The sequence below is a fragment of the Cygnus atratus genome, chromosome 18, assembly GCF_013377495.2.
Source record: "Cygnus atratus isolate AKBS03 ecotype Queensland, Australia chromosome 18, CAtr_DNAZoo_HiC_assembly, whole genome shotgun sequence".
Classification (NCBI taxonomy): domain Eukaryota; kingdom Metazoa; phylum Chordata; class Aves; order Anseriformes; family Anatidae; genus Cygnus; species Cygnus atratus.
The window spans coordinates 8,645,509-8,669,224 of NC_066379.1; the positions used below are offsets into that span (position 1 = coordinate 8,645,509).

The window sequence follows — 23,716 nt, forward strand, 5'->3', positions numbered from 1 at the left end:
AAAATCACTTTTCCTATTTAATCATGCTGGTCCCATCTCTGCCCTGACACTTTTGCACTGGAATTCAAGTTTATGGTCTATACTCTATCACCTTTAGTTGCTGCAATTTAATGCATGCTTAAGACCCACACAACTGCAGAGCATGCACAGAGTTCTCTTCCTGCATAGACTACATGTGTTGTACACTGGTTGTTCTTTAGTGTATATTCCATGCTATTAATGTCTTGTGTTTCTATAGCAGCTCCTGAGTGAAGAGCTCAACACACTTTTAGTAAATGAAGCTGAAGCACACCACCGAGGCTGGCAGAACCCCCTGTTCTTTACCTACTTTGACAACTTTGAGTTGTCATTTAACTAGCAAGTGGTGCCTTTCTGCTCTTGCATGAAGCCCGTGTTCTTCCACAAAAGGCTGCCAAGCGGTGCAGGACCAGACTAGTTCATCCCTGCAGTTCCTCTGGCAGGCGCTGGGTAAGTGACTGTGAGGTCTGTAGCCTTTCGTAGCACAGACCCAGGGCCTGAATGTACCGATTTCCATGGGAAGCTCTAGAAAGGGGCAGAGCTGAAAAATCCACTGCTGTTCTGCCAGTCCTGATGCAGCCTTTCTTCTCCTGCAAGCCCAGAGCATTTCAGTGACAGATGTCTTCCTTTTCCTTCACCGTGGGCTTTACCAGCATGCTACTGTCACTACCAGAAAAGCAGGAAATTCTGCTGAAGGTGCCCTGAACCAGTAAGAGGCTGGGAGACAGGACTGAATGTGCTGACAGTGGTATTTTCTTTGCGAAGAGCTGCCTGTTCAGGTTTTCTTGGATACTTTTTTCTCCTACAAGTTCTGTCTGGCAGAAGTAGAGGGCTCTATACATCTGTCCAGGATTCCTGGATGTCCAGCAGCCGGCCTTGGAGCAGCAATTGTTGGACTTCGGGAAATCCTCGATTTGCCACATAAACAGGGATGGACTCTAGAACACACGTGTGACCCTGGGAGATTGGAGCCAGCTCTGTGCTTCTACAATAATTATCGTGTGTGTGCAGACCAACTGCACAGCACACACACACTGGATGCTTCCTGGAAATGCCACACTCACTACACCAATAAACAGATTTCTGCAAGACTAATTACCTCAACTTGACTTTTAACAAGTCTTCTTGTGCCTCAGTGTATCAGTGGGATACTGTCATAAATCTGCAACGTTCAGCAAAAGCCTAGGAAAGATATCGTTTCAGCTGAATTAAAAAGGTCAACCAAGAGCAGCACAGTAACACAATCAACTCCATCACACGAGGTACTTGTCAGACCTCGTTCCTGTGTGCTGTTCTCAGATCTCTCTCTTTGGATTCTGATTGGGCCATCGTGCTTCTGAAGATGCCCACGAACAGAGACATATGTTCAGCCTTAGTTAAAACTGACGACTCCTTGTGTTATGCAAGCAACTGAGCTTTGCTGAGTGTTATCTTTTGATTGACTCCTCCACGATTCCCCTCCCAATGTATTTATCTGAGGCCAATGACAGCCAGCAAATACTTACTAGAACTCTGGTCTTTGGCAGCTCATTCTGGCAGTACCTGTTTTCAGGCAGTTTGAGAAGTGGGTGTCACTTACATTAGCTCACTCTAAAATCTTGACTCACTCTTCATGCATATAATCCCTCCTGCAAATTCTAGGCCATGGATTTTAATAGAGTTTCCAAAGTAGGTGTGAGGGCCGCTGGTTGTGCTAATTTAGTTCCTATTGATTTATCTTTGTCTCCTTTCACGGCAGCAAATTGTAAATGCTTCCTTTGCTTCTCTCAGTGTTTGCTCCCTGCGTGACAAGTCTTTAGCATTGATGGAATGTGTTAGTGAAAAGCGCCTTGATGTCTGTTTTCAAAATCACTGAGACAGAGCCATCAACTAGTGATATTCCTGCTCTGGGAGAGCTGCATCATTCAACCTCTACCTACTTAACTTGGAGAGGAAAGCTGGGCCACATGACGTGAAAGCTCCATAGTAAAAGACACAAACCAATCTTCACAAGAGATTAAATAAACCTGTCTTTAGGATTAGATGCAAAGGTAATCTACTCACCCATTACAACCTTTTACATCTCCCGTGGCAGATGCTAAACCAGTTGCAAACATGAATTTCTTTCTCTGAAGTCAAAATCAGTTGTTGCTGGCTTGTTTTGGTCAGCAGCAGACTGCACCCTCCAGCGAGACTCCTGCTGCACGCCTTAGTTCTTTATGGATTCTATTTTAAAGTTTAAAATCCAATTTTACCTCCAGTCAGATGTGGCTAAAAACTCTATTAGCTCTTGTTTTCTCTCTAGTTGAGCCCCTATTTCTGTAACTGGAACAGACATTTTTTTTTTTGAACTAGATTCAGTTTTAGAGGAGTAAAAGGAAAGCCTGATGCTCAGCTTCACGCTCTCCCACCACGTTCCTCCGAGGCTTTGATCAAGACCAACCACATAACATCCCTGCTTGGCTAGGGGCTAGTACTTGTATAGTTGTTTCCTGCAGACCCTTTTGTGGCAGCTGGAGGCAACTCTGGCACTGTGCAGAAAGGAAGAAGCGGTACTCAGGAAAGCATGTGCTGCACTGTGTTCAGCAGCCAATGTGTCCATGCACAAGCTGAGGACTTCACATGAGGACCGTATAGCCCTTCCACTGATCTGAGTGACACAGCTCGACTGGCAGGAATACATGGCCAGAAGGTGGGAGGAAGATGGAAGAACAGGATCTCCCTCTTTCAGCAGCAGCAAACAATAATGCGGCTCAAACCACATCAAGAAATCATGCTTGAATTCCTGTTCTCAGGAGTCATTTAGGCACTAACCTCCAAAGGTGCTTAGAGGAGTAGAGGAAACCAGGTCTGTAACTTGGTCTCAGCAGTGGGGCAAAGAAGTGGAAGTCCGTGGTATATCGCTGTGATCCAGGAAGACTGACACTTCGTAAGTGTGAGTAAAGGCATCACAGTCTAGCCTTTAATATGCACGTTTAGCTAGGTTTTGATCCAGTCATGTGTTCCCTGTTTCACACGAGAAAGGCCTGTGTTCCAGTTGCTTTTAGTCCTCACTCATGATTTGGGTACTAATAACATACCTTTTGCAAATACAGCATGAAACTTTCCCTTTAGGGAGAGGAACATTTAGATGGAGCCTATAAAGATTATACATTTTCTCTTTAGTTACAATTATGCATTACACTGGTGTTGTTTTTTAATGACCAGAACAAGCAATTTAATCTTTAAAATTACACATTGGAAAAAAAAAAAAAAAGTTATAGATGCCTTTTGCAGCATGCCTCCCCTGCCTCCTTCAATGGGAATCCTAGCATTTGCCTTTGAAACAGAGATATGCTGGAACTGGCATTTGCCAGACTCAGATTCACAAACTTCTGGTTGTGACAGTTCCTGAATTACAGACCTGATGTCTGCAAATGACTGGGTTTCAAAGTGAAGGCAGCCATCATTTTAAAGGCTGAGAAATAAATATATCATAAATCAGCATATGTGGATTTTATGTATAAAGATCTAATTAAATTTTGTTCTGTAATTTCTATATGCAGTATACACACACAGTATATATTTTTTCCTTTTCTTTTGTCCATAAGTACAAGCAATATACCATATAATTCTCTTCCTCTGTAATATGCCTGGTTTTTGTGCTGGTAAAGTAACATCTTAGCCTTTTGTAGTCTGTTACAGTGCACTATAGAATTTTTATTGTATGTTACAGTCTGGTTTGGAGATCATCCAGCAAAGCGATCTGCTTCCTTTTAAAAAATAACTTAAAATACTGCATTTTTCATAAAGTGTATAAAGCCATACAGAATCCAAGTGTGGAAAATAAACACAGCATTGCCAATACCAAACATTTAGCAGGCCTGTCCTAGGCCGCAAAATCACGAGTTTGCCTTACAAATCTCGAGAATTCAAAGACAAGTAATTTCAGGCTTCCTCTACTTGCCCTTCTTCCTTTCAAAATTTCTTGGTTGTTTTCAGGCTATTCTATACAATCAGAAAAGTTGACAATTTACCTCCAGTTTTAAAGAACGTTGAAACTCTCACATAATTACAGGATATGAGGAACCAGACCTTTGAAAAACAACTGTAACAAAATCTGCGGTAAAATTGCAAAAGCTGGTGCTGCTGTAGGCTGAAATCCACTACCTGGCATAGGGCTGACACATCCTTATCCCTATTAACTCTCACCACTGAGATATTCAGAGAAATAAGCAGAAGCTAAGACTGACCCAAACACGTACAGTTGCTTATCTTTACTTCCCTTGGAAAATCCCCACTTTTTGGCTTACAATTTGACAGGCTTTCTGCTACCAAACCGAATTGCTTCCCTGAGCTGTGAAAATAATTCCTTCCAGCACTTCTAAATGTCATTTTGAAACAAGCTTGTAATTCATTATTGGCAGAAAACGCAAGCAGACAGTCAGTGCCTCACTTTTTCACATGCTTGCTCACCCTGGCCAACCCATGGGGAAACTGAAGTGGACATCTCCCCAGTGGTTTCAGAGCCCTCAGTATCCTGCCCTTAACTTGCAAGTGTCTCTGAACGCTGAAGCCCCAAAGAGCCTTCTCAACCCAAACTTCCAGAACTTGGTGTGCTCTGGGATGCAGTTACCTCTGTGTCAGGATCAAGGAACCAGCATCCTCTTGCAGACCCTCGTCCCAGGGGCAAGGTGTGATGACAGACCACCAGGGTGGGATCTGCAACAGTTGGCTCTGGTTTAGAAAAAAAGGAAAATTATCAAGAGGTTGAACTATTTTGCTCTGACATTTGCAAAACAAAACATTTCAACTTTTCATGTCAAAATGAAACTCAAAAAAGTTTGAAAACTAAAAGAGCATTTCAAAATAAAATGAAATATTTGCTTCAAACTAAAATACAATTTCCTTTAGCAGGGTTTTTAGTTTTTTTTTGTTTTGTTTGTTTGTTTGTTTGTTTCCAGAAAGCACTGAAAAAAACTTGTTTCTGATCAATCCAAAACAAACACCACCTCTCCCCAGTTTTTTTGCCTAGCTCTTACACTGAAATTTGCTGGTCTGACTGCTCTTCTGGTACTTGCAGTGCCCAATGGCAGGTCTCACCCTGTGGATCCACATGCTGCTTTGGCTCTCAGGGACAAAGCCATACATGCGCTTGCTTAAAGAAAAGGCAATGGCCAGATATCAGTGTGTGCTCGACTTACCCAAGCTGCATGGCTGGGACTCACTGGGGGATGAGAGCTGCACCAGGGGAGTTTGTGCTGTTGTGGTTTTGTATACAAGAGTCACGTGGAGTTACCACAGCTGTAGAGTTGTCAGTTATGAGACGGTTGTTACAGGGTAGAAAGAGGCAACGTACCCTCTGCAGTGGCACAGCAAGGGCTCCTGCAGGGACTGCAGCCTGTGAAGGGCTGGGACTGATTCCCATCCAGCGCCCACAGCCTTCAAGTTCATGGGATGGGTTCGCGTATGAAGTGCTCAAGCTTCCCTGGTAAAACAAAAGCATTTCACTGAAGTCAGCAGGGCTAGACAAACAAGCAGTAGATGATGGATCATCTGTCTTCTTCAGCCCAACCCGAGGCAGAACTCAAAGGTAACGCACTAACAAACGCGGGTGCCAAGTACTTCGCCTTGGCTCTGCCTGAGGTGCATGGAGCCAGTTTTCGCTGTGCTAAGAGAAGCACTAAATCCTGTGCAGAGCAGGGCACGCTGCTCACCACTCCAGGAATGGCTGTTTTCAGCTTTCTGAGACACTTGTGAATTCATTTTAACACCAAGAGTTGAGCACAAGATCCTTTTCCCTTCCCTTTTTCATGATTTACCACGGATGGGAAATGCCCTCTGGTGCACCTCACCCTCTCATCACTGTCAGCCTGCAGCCGCTGCACCCCTCCATGCTGGGAAGCTTCTTGGAGAGTGACGGGAAGGCAGGGCTGGAAAGTCATTCTAATTCACACATAAGGGCCACTCTGACCTCATTTTGGGCCTCTCTATCCCTTTCACTTAGGTTTGCTGCTGTTGCTGGCTTTCAGTCTGTGCACGGGGTGCAGCCAGGGGCGCACCCTGCACGTGGCCTGGCACCTCCGTCGTGGCACCGCTGCACTGGCACGGGCCTCTCAGACATATCCCCAGTCACGAGCCTCACGCAAGGAAGCGCCAGATCACACCCAGAGTCACTCTTTTCTTCACAAAAACATATGATATGCAGTCTAAGACTGGCCATCCAGAAAATCATTTCCCACCCAGAGTGAAATGCTCAGGACCCAGCCCTGCACACAGTGCAGGAGGAGCCTTACACCGGCAGCCCTACAGCACCTACAGGGGTGCCTGCCTCCAGGGATGGATCCATGTTCAGATGATTTGTTATGAAGTGCATTAATTAAAGGGCATCTTTCTCTGTGGCATTTGCTGCCAGTAGATGGACTGTGTGCAGCAGAGATATGTTTTGGTGTTGACATGTACGGGTAGCATCGCTTCAGCAGTGATAGGGAGGTGTTGATGGGATAAAGCCCACCCTCCCAGTAACTCCGTTTCTGCAATCACAGCAGGCCCTGAGCCAGCCAGACGGTTGGTTCTCTCTGTTCCACAGTCCCAGCGCTAATACTTAGCTAGTGCCTAATGGCTCTAGTGGGATTGCAAAGACCTCGCTTTGTGCTGTAAATAAAGTCAAAGGCAAACCGTATGTGCAAGCTAAACACCAAAAGGCAGATGGGGAAAGGGAGAAGCAGGGTCAGATCTGTTTTAAATGTCCAGTTTCTAGTGACAGGTCACCCAGGTTTTGAAGGACGTGCACCTACCCGGGAGCTCGGGGCCTGAGTGCCCTTGTGGTGGGTCTCACGCAGACTTGCCTGAGATCACACAGTGGGGTGCAGCAAAGCAGGGAAAGGCAGGGCTGTGTCCTCAGCCTCTTCATCAAATCACCCAGATGTGAGCCGGACAGGTTCACCTTGGCCAGATGGGGCAGTGGGGTGGAGTGTTTCGGCAGCTAACAGCACAGCCCCCATGCCCACGGCCGTCACGAGGGTCCCCATTTCCCCTGAAGGACTCCGTGCCCCATTCCCATCAGCTGACAAGGGCCTTTTGCTCTAAGAAAAAAAAAAAAGTAGAACTGTTTTTTGTAAATTTCAGTTGTTCCTTAAATATACCCTTACATTTACATCAGGTCACACTGCAAGTCAGTCTGACACATAAAAGGGCCGTTTCGCAACGCAGCGCTATGTGCCATACAGATGCGATCAATCACACAAAGCAAATTTCCAGCTCCTACAACTCCCTGGCTCCAGCAAGGGCAAAAGTCAGCCCTGTGCTGGGAGCGAGCCCACGAGCCCTCCCACCCACAGAGGGCAGGGTCTTCAAGGGAGCTCACAGGATCTTGTGAGACATGGGCCTCGGGAATGCGGTTGTAACGCCAACTTCCTATGCAAGAGCAAAGCAAGATCCTGCCCAACTTTTAGCCAAAGCAGGTCAGCCAGGCTGCAAGGCTCCAGAAGCTGCCCTAATATTTACCTGCACTCACAGTCATGACATTCACTTGCATGTGGTGGCTAAAGAGCCTGAGACACTGCAGGTCTGCTGGCCCAGCCTGAGCTCTCATGCAGTAGCACCCAGAGTGGGCAAGGGAATTGTTTGGGGCCAACATAAAGCGAAGAACTGTTCAGGAATGTCTTGCTGAAACAGCCTCTGAACTCTACAAAGATTTTGCAAGCAGCATTGTAAACAGTTTTCTACTAGGCTTTAGCCCCCGGCTTCTAAGGGCAAACCCACAATTTAAACAGACTGCAAAAACAGGGAAAATAGCAACACAAAGTGCCACAATCCCCCTGAGAGGAGAAATTCTTTATCCTGTGTTCAGACAAAGACTGAATGCAGATGGAGCGGCAGAGGCTTCTGCAGCCTCTTTGGCGAGGTTTCCTACCGGGGTGCTCAGGAGGAAGGAGGGCAGCGCTCTGCGGAGCTGCCTCCGGCCGAAGGGAGCCCGTCCTCCACTGCCTGGGGCTGGAGAAGGGCACAGGGCTCGCTGGGGACAGCACAGGGACTGCCCCGGGACGGGCAGGGAGGTGCCTTCCAGACCCAGGCCGTTTCCAGACGCTCCTGCGCCGTGCAGGCTGTGTGCGGGTCCCAGCTGAGCTCTGGTCTCCCAGGCTTTGGTCTGTTGGGGTGGCTGGCATGCAGACACTGGAGGTATTTGCAGCATTGCAGCAGGCAGCACCCACCCTTCTCTCTCAGCATGTGTAAGGTTTGACTTGTATCCTCGTAACCTCTGCTCCAAACAAAGTGGCAGAACCATTAAGTAAGACAAAAGCAAATAAAACTCTGGATGGTGAAAGAGCCCATGTGCAGGGAGGACACACTATTGACCCAATAGGGCAGGGAGCAAAAGTTGCAGTTAAGATCTTGGCTGGAGCCCATCCGGATTGGCCTGATTCGTGGCAACACATCTAAACCCCTGTGCCACAAAAGCTCCTTTTCCGCAAGACACCGCGCGGCGATATTTCAGTAAGATGTACAGCAACAGGCAGCGCAAGGATTGCAAGGGTAGACCTCTCTAGGGAGGAGCCAGCGCTCCAGAAGCACTTAGCGATGGCAGCACCACAGCCACGGCGCTCTCTGCAAAGAGCTCTCTTGCTAATTGAGCAAGCGAAGGCTTTTTGGAAGAAAAACAAATATATTTGCAGACAGCCTAAAACAATAAAGGAAAATTTAAAAGGCTGAACAAAGGGACCCGGAAGTCAACAAGAGAAGTTAAGGAGCAGTTGCCTGCAAACAGGCTGTGGAGGCCACACAGCTGGTAAGAACTCGCTGCCTCCATCCCTCCTCCAAGCTTTACCTGCCATGGCAGGGAGCGAGGAGGCTCAGCAAGAGGCTGTGGAAATCAAAAACGGTGTTTCACGTGGCAATAAATGACCATGTATCAAAGCCAGCATCTGTATCTAGGATTTAAAAACCCGAAGTATTGAAACTGAGAACTCTTCCTGGGGAGGAGCCAAGCGCCAGATAAAGCCAAAGCTGCTGGGGCTGAGCCATGTGGGGAAGCAGAAGGGGCCTGGGACAGGAGGGGGCCATGAAGGCAGCCTTGAGCACGGCAGGAGCTCAAGCCCCCACCTGACCCTGCCCCGGGGAGCTACAACAAGGACCTCTTCCAAACAGAAGGACGCACACCTCACTCTTCCTACAGTTCCGCGGAGCTCCAGGGTGGGGATTTAAAATCCTGACCCCCTGATTTTGTGGTGGGGCTGCGAGGTGATGGCTGGCGATGGGAGCACTGCAAGCAGCCACTTGGCACGGAAGGCCCCAGTGCCCCATTGTGCATTAATACCCTGACTTGCATAATGTAGCAATTAGTCACCAAGAACATGGCAGAGCAAATCCCATTTTTACAGAAGAGACCTGTCTAGGAGTTGGACATTTTCTCCAACAAGCCTCTGATGGATTTCTGAGGAGGATTACGCTGAGATTCCAGGCTTTGAGAAAAAATATGACAAGCCTAAAGTGATTTTTTCTACCAATGTTTAAGCAAGATGCCTGGGTATTGAGGTGTGCTTATATCCCTGCATTTCCTTTAATGCCAGAAAAAGACTGGGGCTCCTTACGACATTCACAGCACCCAGTCCTCAAAAGCACCGTGGGATGGAGCCTGCATTCCCTGGTGTAAAAGAGCTCGGGGAGACGGGCACCAGCCTCACAGAGCAGAGTGAGCAATTATTTAATGCAGGAACCCACCTAGATCCTGGTCTCACAGCTAAATTAGATGTTAATTATTCCCTTGATGTTCAGTTCTTCCTGACACTGTAGTGAGAACTGCTGCCTATCGCATTACTGTAGAGCTTCTGAAGATGTTTCAGTCAAGGGAGTGGTTTGGTCTGCTTAACTCAGACTTTCTCTTTTCACACACTGTGGGCCAGATTTGCGTGGTAAAATCCAGAGTCATTCCTTTGAAATGACACATTTCGTAGCTGTTACTGAAAACTACTGGCTCATCTCAACAGGGTTATTCTGGATTTACAGCAATGAAACTAGAAGAAAAAAATAGAATTTGCCTGTCATTGACAACTGGGAGCATCACAAGGTGTGAATTTAAAGCACAACAGTTATCACCGAATTCCTCCTCAGGTTATGACGGAATTGGAACAGAGACACTCTTTGTTTCAGAATAAAACAGCAGGATTTAGAAATAGGTACTCCAGAGTAGCATCTTCTTGGTATTTTGTAACTCTGGAACAGCAAGAGTAACAAAGGAGGTTTAGTTTAGCAAGATAGCCACTCTACTCTCACCTTCTGGGCAGCAGAGAAGCTACCTGCCACTTTGTTTTTTTTTTCAAACCCAGTAGACTCTCCTGAAAAGGGTTTCTGTTCATAAATACAGCGTGAAATTCTACAGGGCTCACCTGAACCGTTTCCTTTCAGCATTAGCTTTTATTGCTAAACTCTTGATTTATTTAAAATGGAAAAAAAAAATCTCACAGAAAAGAAAAACAAGCATTTGCAGGAGTATGGCAACGTTTTCCATACATGCTTTCCCCATGAGTCAGGGTCCATCCTGTGTACTGACACATCCTGCAGGCTTGCACCAACTTGTGGGGCAATGATGTCGGTGAGCACAGCCCAGTCACATGAAAAGCACCGAGAGAAACCAAAGAGAACAGCAGGCATCCCAGGAATAACCGTGCAGGACACAGTTTCCCAGCATTTTTTTTTTCCCAGGATATCAGCATGCTGCTACTTTTGCTCAACGCTTTGAAAACTTCATATGAACTAGAAAGCAGCTCCCTGGTGTTGGACCCACCAGAGTTTGGAGGAGCGCTAATATCTCTGCAGAAGGTGCAATTACAGCAACCGCACTCAGCACTGCCCTGTGCATCTTGCAGGGCTGGGACTGGGAAACACAGGCTTGTCTAAGCCTGAGAAGTGATTCAGATTAAGAGGATGTGCACTCAGAGCACGGCTCTTCCTGTAAATGCCACACCTGGACACATTTATTCTGGAACAAAACGTGACCTGATACTATTTACTTTATCCCTTTGGACAGTTTAGTTTCTTTGGCTTTAAGGGCGGGTTAGGCTAACCCAGAACGGCGCTCTGTTTATTCCACAATGAGTTATACAGGAGTATGGAGGATGGAATGAGTCCACCCCCAAAATTAAATCCCCCAAAGCACACATTTAATTGCATATATTAATAACCAGTGCATATCATCTCAGTGTCCAGAAGACCAAATGGCCCTCCTGATTCGGACAACTTGGGTGAGTATTTGTGAGTAAGATCTCCTCCCCCAGCAAATCATCATCTATCTGAAAGCGAAGCAGTTATTTTTCAGTGGCTTGGGCTGTGATTATAGGATGGTGTAACAGCCCAAACCCCTGAATGATCTTAACTAAACTTTGAGGATGAAAAATTAATCACTATAGTTATTTTGTTATGCACGACCAGTAAAAAATCACTTCAAATTTACATAATGTCTAACTGAAAACTATTTAGCAGTCACATGGAGACTGGGATACTTATTAATTATTTATCTTGTCTTTTTATCATCAGGGAGGAACAGGTGATGTTTCGCCATCAAGTTTCTGTGCGAGAGCTCTCGGGCACGGGGCTGCGTTGGTGTAGTTCTGCCTTTCCCAATGTGCCTGCTCTGGTATGCTGCAATATGGCCCGAGCTCACAGAGACTATTTCTGCTCCTCTCCCCAGAAATAGATGTTTATCAGCATTCTGTCTCCAAAAATACTTTTGCCAGTAATATACAACATATGTTGTATGCTACTAATTAATCTCCAAGTCAGACTTGTGTGAAAACTACTGTTCTAAGCGCTGGGCAGGCTTACATGCAGGTTTCTCAAACAGGCAAGAGAACATGATGGGACAAGAGCTTCCGTGCAGATACCTGTCCTGCAGGTGCTCCCAGAAGAGCCCTGCCTGGCATCCCCACCGCCTGCACAGCTCCCACCTTTGCCATCACTATCTGCTCCTTTGGGGATGGCTCTGACTCCTGTTGTGCCCCTGCAGGGGGACGCACACCCCATGCAGGACTGCTGGGATGAAGCCGTTCCCACCCCTTGGGTCCCTTCAAGGCACTTGAGGAACAAACTGGGCCTTGAAGCAGCTGTTTGGTGCCAGCCAAGCCCCTGTCCTGCTGCCAGGGTGAAATAACTCCTCTCTACTCTCTGTGCATTGTCTCGACTTCTCCCCGAGGGAAACTTATCCAGGATGTCCTCACAGACCTCTGTGACCTCCTCAGCCAGTTGCTCTTCCTCTGAGGAGCTGAACAAACTCCTCCCTGAGCTCCTAGCAGCTCATGAGAGGAGTCAGGGAGACACTGCCACCGAAGGTCTTCTCAGAAACCTTCCCCAAACTTTTCAGTGTGCCCCATCCCCATTTTCTCCATGAGACACACCCTGAGCACCTCTGCCATGCGCAGAGGCGGTGCCCGGGGCTGGCAGCCTGCGCGCAAGGTGAGGCCCATAAATCACGGCGGGGACGTGCCGCAGCACTTGCTGAGAACAGAGGAGCATATTGACAGGTCTGTCCGCAACATCAATATATCAACCCAGAAGAGATCCCCCAAGGTAAAGACAATAACCTGCTTTATCAAATTATCGCCTTAATGAGCCAAGACTGCAAATAAGAGGCAATTGTGTGGGCCAGTGCCTTGGTATGAAACCAGATAAAACAGAATACGGACCAGCATGACCTCTGCAAAATATAGAAGACTATTTATACGGATTTTCCTTATGAATACTTATAACAGACGGTGAAATTTACCCAAAACATTTTGAAATCACCCCCCAAAATTAGCCTCCTAAGAAAGTCCAAGAGCATCTGGTTCCTGGTAAACGACTATCTATTGCACTGCCTTTTAAAGCTAGCATTAGTGACTATGGAAAATGATTGCACCATGAGAATCCTTGCTACTAGTTTCATCAACTGCAAGAAATTATTGGCCCATAATAATATCAGCAGGAGATCAGCCTGGATGCTCCTCTCTAGCCCTACCAAAATGACTCCCAGCCATACGCCACGTGGCTTAACATCGCACTTCATTTCTATTGACACCGCACCGATCAGCCCGTTGTGCACTTCGAGCTATCACAACGCTCTGTGCTACTGCTGGGAACTCGAGGGGACAACGTAAGGAATGTGAAGAGTTTTACCATCACTGGCATCTACCTGCTCTGGTGATTCCTGACAACATTTGTATCTGGTGGGAAACTGGCGCTTTTGGAGTTGCTGTACATCTTCCATCCTACGTTCGGTTTTCTTGTTTGGTTCAAATACTGCAGTGACAGGGCTAACGGGAGTCCTCTCTGCTTCTGCCATGACTTCTTGTAACAGCTGTCTCTGTATTTCCTCATTACAAAAGGGCAAATTTTATTTAATATATAAGGAAAATCTTTTTTTATTCAAAACTAGATTTTCATAATTTAAAATCATTCAGTCGCCACCTTAATAATAGCTGGGAAGAAGGGCAGTGTTTTTGAAAACTAAAAAAAAAGTTAAAATATGTCATTTCAGGACTTTCTAAAGGAAAACAGGGTTTCTCTTGAGTTGTCTTCTTAGACATGTTTATGACTTATGACTTTTTTTTTCTTTTTTTTTGCCTTTTTTTTTTTTGAGGGGCAAAAATGCCATAACAGAAGAGGTTGGAGATCACGTACAGGGACAATGACAGGGCTTAGAGATTCCAGATTTTCTGGCAATCTACTAATCTGCTATGTTACTGACAGGATCACAACACACAGGAAGTTTCATTTATAAGTACTTCTTATTTCGGGTCTGTAAGTCACCAAGGCAACAGCATGCGCAGGGACTGTGTCCTGACACCGCGCCGGGGCCACCCCTGCCAGCCTCCCCTGCCACAGCAGGCTGGGTGGCATTTCTGAGCCTTTCGAAGTAGAACCCTAAGTGGCAAGGTGACACCATAAAGTAACTTACACGCAATTAAACCTCCTCATTTGATAGCCCAGAAAAGCTAAGTCCCAATTCATAACTCGCTGTGTGCCTATGCCAAAATGTTACTGGACCAAGGCTCAAACAAGAAACAAGAAGATCTGGAAGCTACGACTTCATTCGACCAGAAACGGGGAAGAGATGATGTTAGTCAGTCCAGTATGTATTTATATATCAGTCTTCAGAGAACAGCAATGCTCTGTTGTCCTCCTATGTTTGTATGCCTGGGGAGAGGTTTCCAGTTACACAAATTTATTGCAGGGTGACACTAACAGATCTCATTTCTTGAGAAAGATAATGAAGTCCAGGACTTTTTGGCAAGGAGCAGAAATTTCAGTATGACAAGCTGATCGCTTACTACACCATAACTTAATACATCCTGTGCGTGTTTGGGAGGATGTTTTTGATGAACTAGCAACCTAAATTAGCAAGTAATTCTTAGCATGTGCCTGCTCTTCTCACACGTCAGGTATCAGGATTCACCTTGAGCTGGGAGATCATTCCCTAAGCATGACTCCATTTGCTCTAGCATTGCGATTTATGACTCCAAGGTGCTTGGAGGGATGAGTGGAGAGGTGGGAATGTCCACAATTATTCAGGGAAAGCCGATGCTATCAGACAAGACTGCATCATCAGTTTCCAGATCGCACAGCTCTCTTCTAAACAGGACAGCAGAAACAGCAGCCAGCACTGTCTGCCTCTCAATGACCGGGATAAAAAAAAAAAGGACAGAAATATCCTCTTCTCCAAAATGCAGAGGACGGTTCTGGAGTGATTTGTAATATCCACACAACTAAGTCCTTCTTTTGTAAATCCCTGCAAGAGCGGGAAGTGAGGTTGGTGATTTTTTGTTTCCAGCAAAGCAAAAGGTCCTGCAGGGACAACTTAAATATTGCAATGGTGGTTCACAGAGGGATGAAACAACAGTTGGCATGAGCCTGTTGGCAGTTTTTAACTCAAATTGCGAAGGAACAGGATAGGTTAGGGCTACTGCTTTGTTATCTTACTGTACTCGGATCCTGTTTACAAGACTGGTGAACACAACACCTAGAGAAGTGAAACTGTTTACTTGTAGTAAACTGCTGATGCTGACAGCTTTTGCTCCATGTGCCTCTCGTGTTGCTTTCCCATCCTTCCAAATATAGTCTCCTGTGATAGCCAAGACCTGGAAGGCTTTTAAGCAGGAGCCTCTTCCCAAAGGGCAGCATGCAATGCAATTTGGCCTTTGCATATCACTGGCACTCAGGATATAGAAAGAAATAATCTTTCTGGAGATTAGACAGGAACCTGTACAAACTCAGAAACAGGGAGATTAATCGCTGGAAATACTACCAAAGCCATGTACCATGTGAGGTACATGCTTGTGCGTGGGGTTTCTGTATGCATATGTGTGTATCTTTATATAGGAGGCATGGTCGGTGTATGTACATACAATCTGCCCAGAATTTCACAGCTTAGCTGGGTGGAGGGCAAAGAAAGCTGCTGTGTGGAGAGAACAGAAGGATGCATCCGTTTCTTCAATGAACTAGACGATTTGTTAATTTAGGGAATTCTCACAGACCTGCTGGCTCAGAATGAGTGCAGGCCTACTGCTTTCAGCACCTGACCCAGTCCATAATTCAAATCCTGGTCCTCTTTTGTGGCCATGGGAAAGTCCACAGACATCCTTGCTGCTTCCTCTTCTCCAGGTTACATGGATGGCTGCAGATCTATAGCTAGTACAGAGAAGGAAGCAAAATAAGTTCCTAGAGGCATAGGGAAAGCAGTGACCTGAAGACAGAAAAGAGTGACAGATGTGACAAGCTGACCTGCAATTTATCAGTACAGAAAAGGTACCTCAGGTACTGCCAGAGCCCATGAAGCTGCCCACGGACCAAATATGCTTTGAAAAAAGAAGCTGAACAAGCAGAGATCAAGGTGACAATAAAACACATGCTCCTCATGTGAAGTACTAAGTAAAATGCTGCTCCACTGAAGTCTGTGGGAGTTTTGCCATTGATTTTAATGGGACCATAGTTCCAGCCTGGTCCTTTATTTCTTCTGTTGACAACGCTGTAAACAGCGTCACGAAGCTATAAAGTGGAAACATGCCCAAGGCACTGCTAGTGATGAGCTACACTGATGTAGGTGGTCACTAAACTGTAAATAAAGCTGTAACTCTTTGGACTTTGCCCACAAGAACGCTTTTTTCCTGACTAGAAATTCAGGCTTGATAGAGAGCAGGGAGAACACAGTGACTTTTAAAGCCTTCCAGGGCAGACTGACATGGAAGGCCAAGCTGATGCCAGGAATACAAGTAACTGACCTCTCCATCTTAGAAAAAGTCATTTGTGCTCACAAAACTACAGCATATAAAATGTATATTAGCAAATTATACAAGTAAAATTTCTGACATCAGCTGACAAAAGGACATACCAGATAACAGCTCTCTGGGCCTTCAGCTTTTTATTCCTTTCCGTAAGGATTTTTGCAGGAGATGAGCTGGCATGGTTTTGGAGTTAGCTCCTGAGCCCAAACCTCCCAAATTGCCGGGCTTCCCAGGAACCTTCCAAACTCCCAACAGCTTTACAGAGAAGGCAACAAATCTCTTATTTTGCAAGGGAAAGCTGGAGCTCATCAGACTGTTAATTATAAAACTGGATCTACATTCCTTGCTTCTGCTTGCAGTCTGGGCTTTCTCATGACAACCTCTTCTCTCCTTTTATTTCCTGAAGCAGCACCGCCAGAGCAGCCCAGCGGCTGAGTGAACCCACGCCTTTGTGCTGAGCCACGCGAGCTGCTGGAAGGCACAGCTACATTCAGAAGTCAGGGAACACAAAGGGAGAGGAGAGAGTGCAGCAAAGAAGTTTTGTTTCAAGTTTTAAACAACACAAGTGTTAGTAAGCACATTTTGATATTCTAAAAGCTAGCAGGAAGCCCTGCTGAATAATGAGGTTTGACATGGTGATCCCTGAAATGAGTCTTTCTTCTCTGGTCCATACCGCAAATTGAGGCATTTCTAGCTGGTGTCACTCAGAAGAGCAGTATGGTTTCATGTGACAACTTTACCAGATGTCACACTGACCACGAATACTCCTAGAGCTATTCGAGTGAACCCCCCAGTATAACACTGGCTGGGCAGAGACCTAACCCTGAAAGACATACAGGTGTTTAGATCTCCTAATCTGAGCTCCAAATCTCGCTTAGAGCCATCTTTGGTTCCTCATGCATCTTTTGATCTAATCCTTGTCCCGACTTGTATTGGTGATATTGCCACTGGCAACAGGTAGAGTCAGGAATGTAAGAACAAAGAAACACAAAGGGAGAGAGACCATCCAGGCCATAAAGCCCAGCTTCGTGAAGAACTCATGAGCCTGGAAACTCATCTAGATAAGTTCTTCTATCCATTTCTTCTACCTCATCAAATAAAGTTTTTACCTCATCCTGTAAAGACCTGTACAAACACTTTCAATTCAGTGAATGAGTCTCTCTTTGTTTTTTAGATCATAAAAAGTCACTTATTTTCACGAGTCCAAAATTAATTTATTTTCATCTTCTAGATTAACAGAAAACTAAGATACTGTTAAAAATGATTTTACTAGGTTGATGCTGATTTCAGTTAGCAAGTGCCAAAGTAGCTGACACCTCACTGCCCGGCTTGAAATGTTCTATTATGCCCACAAGAGCTCCTCTGATGTCCCTGGCCTTGCACAACAGCCCAGGCCCTGCGTATCAGTCACCCACTGGACATCACAGGTGGAGAGAGAGCACTGAACTGCTGCACACATCTGCTCATCAAACACCAGAAACACTAACACTGACCTGTACACAGGAAGATGAAATAAGAAAGGACATTCTCTCTCAGTCCCACGAGACTCAAGATATTACAGCCATAGATGCCAGAAAAGCAGACAGAAAGTGTAACATCTCTTACTACTTACAGGGAACACTATTTTTTCAGTAGCATCTCACATAAAAGGCCTGTTCCTGTTCCCATCAAAGTTAGGAGCACAATTCCCGCTGGTTGGGCTACGAATCAGGCCCACTATATATTTTAAAAAGTTAGATCAGCAGCTTTCAAAGTCTCTGGAGGTTTTTCATGATGCTGCCTAATTAATTCAGAAGCAAATAGATTATTTCTCAGGAGGGGAAAAGCAGGAATTATTTAAAAGCTGCCTTTAGGCAAACTACCAAGGAATAAGAAAAATGTAACTACTGGTTATGTCAGATTTCATTTTCCAGATCAAAAATCAGCATGTCAGCTCCTTTTCTTTGTTGTGATTCTTTAAAGGTGCAATGAGAATCCCGCATATGCAGGGAAAGAAGGTGCTCCTTCGCAGAGCAATGCAGCTCCAGATTCCTGAGATCTACATTTTACTGTACTTCCCCCGCTAATAAGTATCTTCTAAATGGGGCTATGTGGAGGAGGGCAGGGAGTCAAGGAGCACAAAGACAGAGGTACTTTCCCCTCTTCTCCAAGTTTCCTGTGCATGGGGCAGGAAAGCTTTTTGCACATCAAATTGTGCAACGCAAGTGATATTATGGGCCAGTTATTTGACATTTCAGTGGCACATGACTGTAACCCCTTAGCCTAACTTCTGCATAAAAGAATAACAAAATAATCCTTATCTAAAGTTGGGCTTGGGGGAAGAGCAGAGTTGCCGATAAAGTTCCACAGAAGGTCGACAACAGGGCTTGAATTAGTCAAGGTCTTCTGCTCTTCCCTGCTGACAAATGCCGCCTCCAGTTTTGTGGTCGCTGTAGCTTGGCACAGATCTGCTGAAGCAACTGAAACTACACCTGTCTACACCAGTTCTGGTTTTGGCCTGGAAGGGTGGTAAATGTTTTCAGAAATTATGGCTGGAACATCAGAAGACCAAAAAGGCATTAAACACCCAAGTCCTAGTGGAAGTCAGTAAACCCAACTTCCATTATATCCCTTCAAACAAGCCAGCTGAGATGAGAGTGATAGGGGAGCTCTCTCATGTTAATACATCACGTACTGGTAATTTAGAAAAGCTTACTTAGTATTAGCTCTGTGTGCAAGAGGTTTGTGCTTCTTAATCCCACCTAAGCCTTTTAAGACACTGTGTTTTTTAATTCAAGGTTTTACAAGGTGGGGTGTTAAACCCTGTCCTACACAAAGAAGAAAATGGGGCAGGCTGGAGGGCAAAGGACCCTGTGAAAAGCACAGCAAACCAAGCATGGGGCAAAATGCTTTGGGGACAGCTTTGTGGCCTTCGTGGGCAGTGGCGAGGACTGGAGGGCACAGCACAGCCCAGCTGGATCATGCTGGAGTGAGCGGAGATGCTGTGGAAGGGAGGCTGCTGTTGGGGCAGCAGCTCCAAGCGGGTGAAAGCCCAGGATATCCCCCCACAAAGCACTGCATGCTAACTCCAACAGCTGTAAGACAAATACACCATTTCAGGCATGGAGTAGTCAGATAAACAATAGGGGGAAAAAAGCATCTCACCCAACGTCTTTTATACTTGGCGGTATTTTTTCTGATTTGCTGCAATACGGCTGCAGAGGCGCTTCAAAGCCAATCCACGCTGCTTTGCCTGAAGAATGTGGGAATCATTCCTATGCAACAGGGCTAGCAAAGGCCTCTGCATTATTCAGTCCCGCTACACTATCAGCCTTGTTGGTTCTCTCCACACACAGAATGAATTTCACCCAGAGCAATAAAAGTCCAGCTTCTGGAAACCACTAGGCTGGAATAAGAGCGCGTCTTTGCGGCACCTCCCGGCTCCCAGCACCGCGGAGGCGATGGCTGCCACTCCCCTGCCAAGGTCTAGGTTTACGGGGAACTCTGCTGCTTTGCTGCTTTTGCTTTTTGGGGTGCGGGGTGTGAAACGAGATTTTTGAAAACCTTTAAATATTCAAACTTGGGCTTAGCCAGTCAGATTCAGAAAGCACTTAGAAAACACGAGCATTTGAGAGGGCTGGCTCAACCTCCTGTTTTTCTGGGATGCCCTCCAGGTACCTGAGGACTGTAAAGCAGAGAAGAGGGGAGAGTCAATAATTCACGCTTTTACAGGACAAAATTCAGATAAGCCTGAGCAAACCAAGCCAGCCATGCACTCCGCTGGGGCTTAGCTGCTCCAGTCCTTAAATATTTTTGGCTGACGGCTCCTTTGAATTCTAAAGCAAAATTAAGAAGCTTGCTGTTTTAAGAGGTTTTGCAAATCTCCTTCCTTTAATTCTCCTCATGTACTCTGTATGGGTGTGTTCTCATTACAACTAGGAAAGACCTGAAGATCTTGTTTCCAGGCTCTTCAGTGTGGGGCAGATTTGAATTCGTCACAGGAATGTGAAAACAGAAAAGAGAACACTGAAGGATTTCCTTACTCACCATCTTTCCCTAGTCTTGACTTAGGTCTTGGTGACTTTACTGACTCTTGTATCTTTGCAACTACAGTGCTAAAATTGTATTTGACGTGAAAATATTGAAGACAAGATATTTACAACATTTCTTCATAGACCCACCTATATTTGAATGTACTTGCTGCCTGGGCCTCAGGTGGCCTTCAAGAAAACATAGGACTTGCTTAACACCTGCAGAGTCAATAGGATCATTTCTGATTATGGTGGGCTTTAGATCTCAAGTCCATACAACAAATCAGGTCCTGTGGCGGTCAAGGTGAGTGCTGTGATACCTGTCAGAGATGGCAGGGAACACAGGACTGAGCCCCATGAGTGTTTAGCTTTTGTGCAATTTGCAGTCCCTAAAAATCTCTACAAGTTGCAAACCTCCTTTGGAAACATCACACAGGCAAAGTGCTCTGCAGAATACTGAGCTGCGCTCAGTCACTTCCCATGTGTCCTCCTAGGAAGTCTGGGGTGGGATGGAGAGAGGGAAGGGCAGAGAACATTACTGGGCCATGCAGCTTCCAGCTCTCCTCTTATCAAAAAAAAAAAAAAAAGAGAGAGAGAAAGAAAAAGAAAAAGAAGAAAAAAAAGGAAAAAAAAAAGGCACTCTGAGAGGAGACCCTCATTTAGTCACTCCTGTGGAAGCCTTGGAGTAGTCTAAAGGAGATTCTGATGTGGCTGTTTACTTATGATTATTTTACAGCCTTCATAATGTTCACAGCAAACTAATGCAAGCAAGGACTCATTTCTGTTACATTCAAGAAAGTGTTTATGTTGGCAGAAAATGTATCTCTTCAAAGCCTATTAATGCAGCATTACAAAAGACAGAACAGTAAGTTACTCAAACTGGAGCTCAAACCTGTTTACTTGGATGAAAGAAATGGTTAAGGGCAACAAAGGGTGCAGCAACATCTGACAGACCAATACACTGAGCCCAGTCCTGCAAACACTTCCTCCTATGACAAGGCCAAAAATCCAACTCAGATGATACTAATACACACGGCAGCTCTGTTATTTCTAGCTGTAGCTAGGAATAAAACTGATCGGGCCATTTGTCAAGGTGCAGCCACGCAAAACACAATGGCAGAAGCTTAAATGAAACGTAAATAAATAACATTTCCATTAATTTGGGGGGCTGCTTTAGCCACATATTGGAAATCACACTCACTAAGCGGAAAATGGCTGGGTTTTAATAGGCTCTCCGGAGAGTGGCGGACAGCAGGGACACTTCAGAACTGTTTTTTAGTATTTTATCAATCACAGTCTCCCTTGGGTGGCTTTGGGACTGGCCACGTGAGGACAGGGACGCTCAGGCTGCCTCCAGGCTTGACAGCTTGCTCCAGCAGAGCTTCTTCGTGTGTGTGAATGTGACCGTGCTGCTCTCAGCAGGCAGCCGGAGTGTCTCCATCCCACATTCCTTACACCAGGACACCACTCCCATGCTGGGATGTGCACGGCGCAGCCATCCAAGCATGTTGCGTGGAGCCAGCCTGAATAGGAATTGCTGGCGCTGAGCCAGAGCTAATAAGGCTGGCGAGACCTGAGCTGACTCCTGCAGTCGTGAGTGCAGGGAGCCAGGTCAGGCCCAGCACTGCACCAAGGCACTGCCCTCACCCAGAGCCAGGAGAGCTGAGAAACATGGCACACAGAGGAGCTCAGCGCCCGCAGAGCTTATTTAGCACCAGCTAGGCTTATATCACACAGAGCTGTCTGCGTGTTTTATACTGCTCTTCCCAGTACTCCCATTAGCCAGTTTCTTTCTGTACCTGAACCATCCTGGCCTCTAACATACAATGGTGAGCTGACTGCGTTTCAAATTCATTTATAAAAACCTGAAATACTCTGATGAGTTACAACCAATCCACAGTGCAACACTTTACAGCCAGATGGTCAGGCTATCATGACCATCTAGTCTGATTTGCTGATTAACGCGGGGCACAGCAGTCCCTACAGCCGGTTGGTAGGATTAGCTCTGAGAGCTTTTAGTCAACAAAGTACCGGGCCAGCCTTGTTCTCCATCACGCACACGGTGAGCTGAGCAGTGCAGTTGAACAGGATAGGTCTTTTCCCCTTGTAGACATCACTGCCACACACGGTTCAAGAGGCGCCGCGGATTTCAAGGCACTGGGAAGGCGGTGGGAGCTGTGGAAGGGCACCAGCTCCATGAACCGGTGCTGAGCTCTTGCTGCCAGCTCCCATTGGCAGGGGGCTCAGTCCCGAGGTCCTGCCTCCGTTCCTAATGAAATCAAGTGGAGTTTTGCTTAAGTAAGGGCTGAGTCAGTCATGAGTCAGGATTCGTGGACTTGGCCCAAAGCACACATACATTTAAAAATAATTGCCTTGAGAGCTTGGATAAGTTTTCAGCAACACTGGGGAGATGTGAATAATTTTGGTCCAGCAGGAAGATCAAAGAACGCTGAAAACATCCATGCTACCCAGCCTCGTGGGCACTGTCCAGCCCAGCCACAGGAGCTGTTTGCTTCCCAGGGTGAGAACCTCAACCCATGGGTGTCAGAGAGTGAAATCATAGCTACCCTTTGATGTATTTACATGGGTGGAGATTCCAGGTCATGCAATGAAATGGGATTACTCACACCCTTTTGTTCCCAAGGATTAAAGCCTCTATCTTCATATTCTCAGCAGGAATATCATAATGTTTTGGGAGAGAAACCCTAAGATCTACACCAGTTATACACTACTGTTCTTTTAAATATATATGATATGTGGTTAGCCTTCAGGATAGAATACAGTAACATAAGAGCAAACAAATGAAGTAACAGTAAAGGATGGAGCATGACTGTGAACAACTGAGTACGGCCTATCGGTATGGGCCCAATCTTTTTTTCCTCACTCCCACGGAGCACTCATCACTTGTAATCATATGGGAAAACTGCACCAGCAAAATAATGTATTGTTAATATTCCTATGTTGATTCTTTTCTGCCTGTGATATCTTGCCCTAGCTTGAACAGCCCCAGGCACATCTATTACGCTCATCCAATGGAGACAGTTCCTTAGGGTTTGAAGGTAATGAGGAGATCCATTAAAGTGTTTGCCTGTTTGGTACCAAGTTCGTATCTTAAACGATGAGTGTGACCCCAACATACAAAGTAGCTTTAGAAACAGGAAGAAAAACTCAAGTTAACAGGTATCAGCTACTCTGTAATAACTGTCTTCATGTTTGTTCTCACCCGCTGGCAAATACAAAGTAAGCCAAGGTAGTTTTCCCCTTCCACAAAAAAAAAAAAAAAAAAAAAAAAAAAAAAGAAAAGAAAAGGGGGGGGTGCATAGCTACATTGCATTTACTGGGGGTAAGAGCATGAACAGGGCAATTATGGTGAAGAACCTGACAGGCAGGAGCTTGTTATGCTCTAGTAACTTGCCTGTACGTCACAGCCCTCAGTGCGTGCAAAGGCTCAGAACCAGTGTAATTGTAAAGTGGGGACAG

The 23,716-nt window shown here is 45.8% G+C and overlaps 1 long non-coding RNA gene across 13 annotated transcripts in view; it reads right to left on the bottom strand.

The window, feature by feature from the left end:
* The window catches only part of LOC126913529 (uncharacterized), a 143,813-nt gene that overhangs the window by 24,619 nt on the left and 95,478 nt on the right, over positions 1 to 23,716 (bottom strand). For 10 of the 13 annotated variants that reach the window (XR_007709004.1, XR_007708999.1, XR_007708995.1 and 7 more), the window contains 2 exons: positions 5,336 to 5,464; positions 4,613 to 4,713 (listed from right to left, as the gene is read on the bottom strand). This is a non-coding gene — a long non-coding RNA (uncharacterized LOC126913529). Of the gene's footprint in view, positions 1 to 4,612; positions 4,714 to 5,180; positions 5,465 to 6,773; positions 7,062 to 23,716 lie in introns of all 13 variants that reach the window. The other 3 variants (XR_007708996.1, XR_007708994.1, XR_007709003.1) reach the window with 2 other exon arrangements.